The sequence below is a fragment of the Suricata suricatta genome, chromosome 9 (assembly GCF_006229205.1).
Source record: "Suricata suricatta isolate VVHF042 chromosome 9, meerkat_22Aug2017_6uvM2_HiC, whole genome shotgun sequence".
NCBI classification, from domain to species: Eukaryota; Metazoa; Chordata; class Mammalia; order Carnivora; family Herpestidae; genus Suricata; species Suricata suricatta.
Genome location: NC_043708.1, coordinates 3,751,775 through 3,757,682, shown reverse-complemented (window position 1 = coordinate 3,757,682; position 5,908 = coordinate 3,751,775). Strand labels below are relative to the sequence as shown.

Sequence of the window (5,908 nt, the reverse complement as noted above, 5' to 3'; positions counted from 1 at the left end):
GCGGCCCTCTGACCTCCCACCTGCCTGCTGCCTGTCCCGGGGCCCTGCTTGGGCACCTGGCAGGGCCATCCGACGCAAGCAATCCCTAACGCTTAGGATGTAGGAGCGCGGCGAAAGCATTTTTGAATATAATTGAAGGAAGATGCTAATGCCTTCTTACAAATAGGAGAATAAATATAGTACGGGAACATCTTAAATTCCTCGAGAGCTGTGTGTTTTCACATCCCTTAAACTTGACAGGTGTGCCAGGCCCAGCCAGGATACACAACTCTTTCCATAAGGCCCCAGACATGGAGACGGAGGGGTCACTTTCTTTCCATGGTCACCTCCAACACCCCTAAGCTGGAGTTAGGAGGGGCACAGGGCCGAGGCCTTCTGTTTCCGCTCCATCGCAGGGCACTTTGTTGGTGTCTCTGACGGGTTTAGGTAGCGGGGTCCTCGGGTGAAGGCGGGGAGGCGGGTGCTGCAGGGGACGCGTGGGGAGGGGCGTCCTGGCCCAGTTCCCAAGCCTCAATGCGAGTCTGGGCCAGACGCGTCCGTGGCTCGACCCCGGTATGAGAAAAGGGAGACCCCTGTTCTGGTTGTTTGCCGGGCTGAGGGAGGCCGCCATAGTTAAGGACAGTTAGAGGGCTTTCTGTCCACATGCTGAAGGCTTTGTAACCCTGTCTCCAGCCTGACCCGGCCCCAGTCTCAAGAACAGTACACTGTGGCTGCTGCGCGCACACGGACAGAGGTCTGGCCACAAGGACCCTGGCCAGCGAACTCCTACACACCTTGGGACTCTCAGTCCCGGGACCCCCACCCTCCAGGGAGCGCTCAGCCTCCCTTCCCCCACACCAGCTCCCCCTTTGGCTTACCGGCCTCCCTGGACTGGCCTCCATCTATCTCTGAGGCCTCTAAGGGCGAAGTCTCCTCAAGACCCCAGCCCCCGGCTTGGAAGTGAGGGGCCACCACTCAATTGCTGAGCACCCGGTCCCCCCCTCACCCCCAAGCGGAGCCCGGAGCACACAGTAGGAGCTCAGCCGAGTCTGAGGGGATGAAAGACGACATTTAAAAGAAGTGAGCCTCCGTTCTATGGAAAATTAACTTCTGGGAATTTCTGATGAATGAAGAATTACTGTACTTTCTGCCCAAGCCTGCATCGACAGGCTAAGTGATGAAAAGACTCCTTTCTCCTCTGGTTGCATCCCCCTCCCACCTAGGCAGGGGTGTGGTTACCTACGCAGTGTGGGGGTGGGGCGGGGAGCTGTTATTAATCCTCCTGGAGACCCCCAGAGCTCCCCACGCACACGGCATGACTCAGTGGCGCCCTTTAAGAGGGTAATTTGATTGATGACGTGGACAATTAGACTGGGGGAACGTGACATCCATGTCGATTCCAACGGCGAGAAAGGAGGCGAGAATAAACCTATTTTTGAACGCTACCATCGATGGGCGGTGGGAAACGTGGCCACGTGGGTGGGGGGAGAGGTGCGACCCCTCGGAAGCCGCGGGCCAGGCCCCTGCCCGCGGCCCTGCGCCTCCCACGGGGACACGTGTGCCCCCGCTCCCTCGCGCGCGCCGAGGCCACTCTGAGCCTGTCACGCGCCTCCCCGGGCCCCGCCACGAGGCCCGGGCACCAGGTGCGCTCCGAGGCCACCTTCCCTGCTCTCCGCCGGGCCGAGCGCCACTCCAGACTGAAGAGGCTTTTCTCTGATTGAACTTGAAACTAAGCCGCCGTGTTCGTCATGTTCATGTTCTGGAGCCTAAATGTACCCGGGTGCGCCTCTCATTTTCCTCCATCCTCCGCCCCCGGGACTCCCTCCCCTCGTCAGGAGAAAAGAGACTCTCTCTTCAAAGCTGAACTCTCTAGCTTGGGGAAAGAATGGGGACCGTGGCTGCTGGGTATCTTTTTGGTGCTTGCATGGAGCCCTCACCACCTCCCCCCACCAAGATAGCTGCTGGGCACTGCCATGCACCCACCCTGGGGAGATGCCCTTGGGGCGGTCCCAAGGTCCTCCCCAGCTTGCCCGCCCTGCCACTGCGCTTAGCAGAGAGCCAGTGCTTGGAGTCCCTGCTGCTCACTCACTGCTCACCCGGCTCAGAACCTCAGGCTTCAAGGTGCTTGCTGGTCTCTGAACCCCAGCCTTGGGATGCCCACCAGCCCTGCTTTAAGGAGGCCCTGATAAGAATTTAAATCCAAGGGCACAGTCTGGGAGAGGAGGAAAAGGCAGGCCCCGCCTTCTTGCCTGTAGCCCTCCCTAACTCAGGGGCTGTGGCCTGGTGGTGGGGAGGTCCCTGCCCCCATCCACGGTGTCCAAATTTCAGTTCTACGACTCTCATCACAAGAACTAAAGCTTTGGACGCCTGGAAGAGCTCCATCTCAGGCAGGGCGTGGGGGGGGGAGCGGCGGCGGCAGGGAAGACAGAGAAAGCATGGGGTTTGGGAGAGGGACACAGAGAGAGGGAACAGAGGCATCTGTGAGTATTTGCCGGGCCTCAGTTTCTCCGACTGGATAACGTCCCACTAGGCCCGAGCCAGTGGGGATGCAGAGACCTCCAAAAACCACAACGCGGTCGGGGCAGAAACAAAGCCCCAGGCTTTGCAGATTCTCAACTGCAGGGGAGCGCACAGCAGATGTCAAGATGGGGTGGAGGCAAAGTCCCCCCCACCCCCCACCCCTGCAGCTGCCTTGCCTCCACTGTGCATGCCCAGGACTAGCTGGTCTCCGGGCCTCCCCCACCCCCAGCTGGGCCCTGCTGGGCTTCCTTGATCAGCAATTCTGCCTTTAATCAGGTGGTCTGGTGCAGGCCGAGGGCAAAGTCAGCGTGTGGAGAGGGGAGCAGGGGTGAATGGGCGGGGGCCAGTCTGGAAAAAACTTCCGCCCGCCCCTCACAGGCCCCCTTGCTGCCCAGGTGCTGGCCTCCAGGGAGGAGAGTAAGACTCACACAGCTCCAGGCCGAAGGAAGGAGACAGGCTCCAAGCTCCTGCCTCCCGTTGCCATCCAGCCCCTCGGTGGGCAGCTCTGGCCCCGATACCTGTGTAGACCCCCAGCCACCCACGCTCTGCTGACCAGGCAGCCAAGCATTTCCTGGGGGGCGGGGGGCTGCTCGCCTCCTTTGGGAGCCCTCTGCTCTCTGGCGGGGAGGGAATGAGAGGGAGGGACCGGCACAGATGTCGGGGTGCGGGGCTTCGTCCAGACTCCTCCAGCCCTCAGGTCTTCTTGCACACAGCAGGAGTGCTGCCTTCTCCCCCAGGGACCTGGTTGGCATTTTCATGCTCTCTGTGCACAGCCTTGAAGCTTGTGACAGTCATTGGCCTCCCCTCTCCCCGCGGCTCCTAAGCTACCCTTTCTCACGGTCTTGCCTGCTGAAAAGAAATCTCCAGTCTCCTGAATTTACAAACACTTTACTGAGACCGACAGAAACCCACAGGCAGCTCCAGGCTCCTAGGTCAGGAATCGCAGAAGACTCCGCCCAGCAGTCGCCCTGCAGGGGGCTCTAAAGAGGGCCAGACCAGAACTAGTCTAGAAAGAACCAGCCCACTGGGGTGGAGACGCAGAGGCAGCTGGTGGAGGAAGGCAGGAAAGGGCCACGCCTTGTAAACACATTGGTTTTCTACTTAGGAAAACCCAAGTTCCCTCTGGGGACAGGTGCATCCCTGCCTATAGAAGAGGGGACTGGGCTCTGAGGTGATGGCTTGGGGGGGGGGGGCCCTTGGCAGGCAGGGGATGGAGCCGGGATTAGCGAGCAGGGGCCAGGCCGCCAAGGAAGTGCCCTTTCAGCCTAAGCCCCTGACATTTGGACACGAATGCCCTTGGGTAAGACTGCCCTCCGTAGGCCTCCCCCCCTTCTGAGAAGCGGGGAGGGCTGCGGTGGGAAGGGACTGAGGCTGGAAAGGGAGGGGTCTAGATGAAGGTGTAGTGATGGCCCCGTCGGTGCTCCACACAGTCCACAGTCCCGCCTGGGAGCAGGCCCTCACCCGCGCCCTCAGCCCAGAGGTCCCCCGCCCCTCTCAGTGTCTGGCTCAGAACTCAGCCCTTCCCAATCTGCCCGCTGCGTAGGATAATTTTGGAGGCTGAGGTCAGGGTCCTTGGAGGGAAGAAAGGAGTGGGGGGGAGGCTAGGGAAGGGCCATCTCCACCGGCGGCCAGTTGAACCTCCATGCCTGGCCCGCCGGCCACTCTCGGAACCCCTTGGGCCTTGGGCGACAGGCCCTTCCATCTGAACTCAAGTTCCTTCATTTGAGAAGACTCCCTGGAAGAGACGGGGGTAACGGAAAGGAAGGGGCCCAGGGTGGGTGCCTGGTCGGGGGCTGCTCCCTCCAGCCTGTCGCTCAAGTGATTCCCAGTGGCACCCCCCACCCCGACTTCTGGGTCCTCTGCAGAGAACATCAAACACCAAGGAAGAGGCACCTTCCACAGGGGGAGAGGGGTGGGGGCTTCTCTTGGCCTCTGTGGAGTCGGCCCAGAGCCCCTCCGGGGTCTCGGCGCTGGTCAGGGGCCCTCCGGCAGCTGCTTCCTTTGGGAGCACAGACTAGGGGCCTCAGTGCCCCTGTGTGCCCGAGGGCGCCCCAGGGCCTGACTTCCCACACCCATCTGGAGGATGGAGAGTATGTCCTCAAACCTGCTGCGACCCCCCAGGAGATGGTCTGAAGGCCAAGGCCCCCCACCCTAGGACCAAAGTGGCAGAGATCACACATCCCTCCGCAGTGGGGAAGGGGAGGCCGGGAAATGCGTGGGCACCCACCCCCTGCACCTGGGATCTATATGCAGATTAATTTCTGCAGAGAAAGCATAAATAAATAAATGCGCCGTCTAAAGGCCCCGACCTCCGGGTCCCCTTCCCCAGGAAGGTAAACACCTTTCCTCTCCTTCTATCACCTGTCCCCGCCCACCCCACCTTCCCTTCCCTATCTCCCCCTCCAGGGGCCTGATCAGAACGGGGGCCAGTTGGATCTGCCCAGGGAGAGCCTCCAAGTCCAGGCTGGGGGCTTTTGCCAGGAGTTCCTGGGAGGGGTGGAGGTCTGGCAAGGTCGGCATCCCCACCCCCAAAACCCCCCCGTGACTCCTCTGGAGGCCTCCCAGTGGGTCCGGAATATGTGCTGAGAGCTCACTGGGCAACTGTGTGTGTGTGTGAGTGTGTGAGCTGGTCCACATGTGTCACTGCGGGCAAAGACGGGTGTGATGGGGCTGCCGTGTGCGTTGGGTGACACTACATGTGTGTGGGGGTGAGTGTGAAACCAAGAGCCTATGCTCGGTGGGTCTGGGAGACGGCGTGTGTGCGTGTGTGTGTCTATGCCTCTCAGGCACGTGGCTGTCCACAGCATGTGAGGGTCTGTGTCTGCGTGCCCAAGGCCCTGACCGGATGCGGGCGTGTGCGTGGGTGTCTGTATGTTTACAAGGGACTTGCATGTTCAGGTGTGCACGTGGCTGGGCGCATGTTGAAGAAGGCCCAGGGTTTCATAACTGCGTGTCCCCTGGCCTCCCTGCACGCCTGTGACTGCGCATGTGGTGCTCCCGACGATTGCTACAACCCGGGTTTGCGTCGCAGCGTGTGCTGCTGGTGCAGTGCGTGTCTGCATTTCCCTGCGTCTTTAGAGCCAGGGGGTAGGGGCTATAAGGCTTTCCATCAGGGCTTCCCCGAGTGCGTGTGTTTTTCCAGCGTGTTCCACGTCCCCGGAGTGCGCATTCGTGTTTGCCGGGCCGTGTGAACCATGGCCTGCGTGCTCGGGACCTTGGCAATAAGTGTTCTGGTGTTTCTCTGCGTGTTTCTGTATTCCGAGCGCGCGCTTGCGTCTTCCTGGGGTCCGCGGCCCGGGCCCGGCTCGGTCCCCGCCACTTGTCCTAAGCGGGGCCGCCCGTGCGCGCCCGCGGGCCGTCCCGTGTACAGGACGTGTGCCCCTCGCGCGCGGGGTACCTGTGCCCGTCT

The 5,908-nt window shown here is 61.3% G+C and overlaps 1 protein-coding gene across 1 annotated transcript in view; it reads left to right on the top strand.

Moving 5' to 3' along the window:
• Positions 1-5,908, top strand: part of DLK1 (delta like non-canonical Notch ligand 1) — a 28,241-nt gene that overhangs the window by 14,953 nt on the left and 7,380 nt on the right. The gene's annotated exons all lie outside the window — the stretch shown is intronic.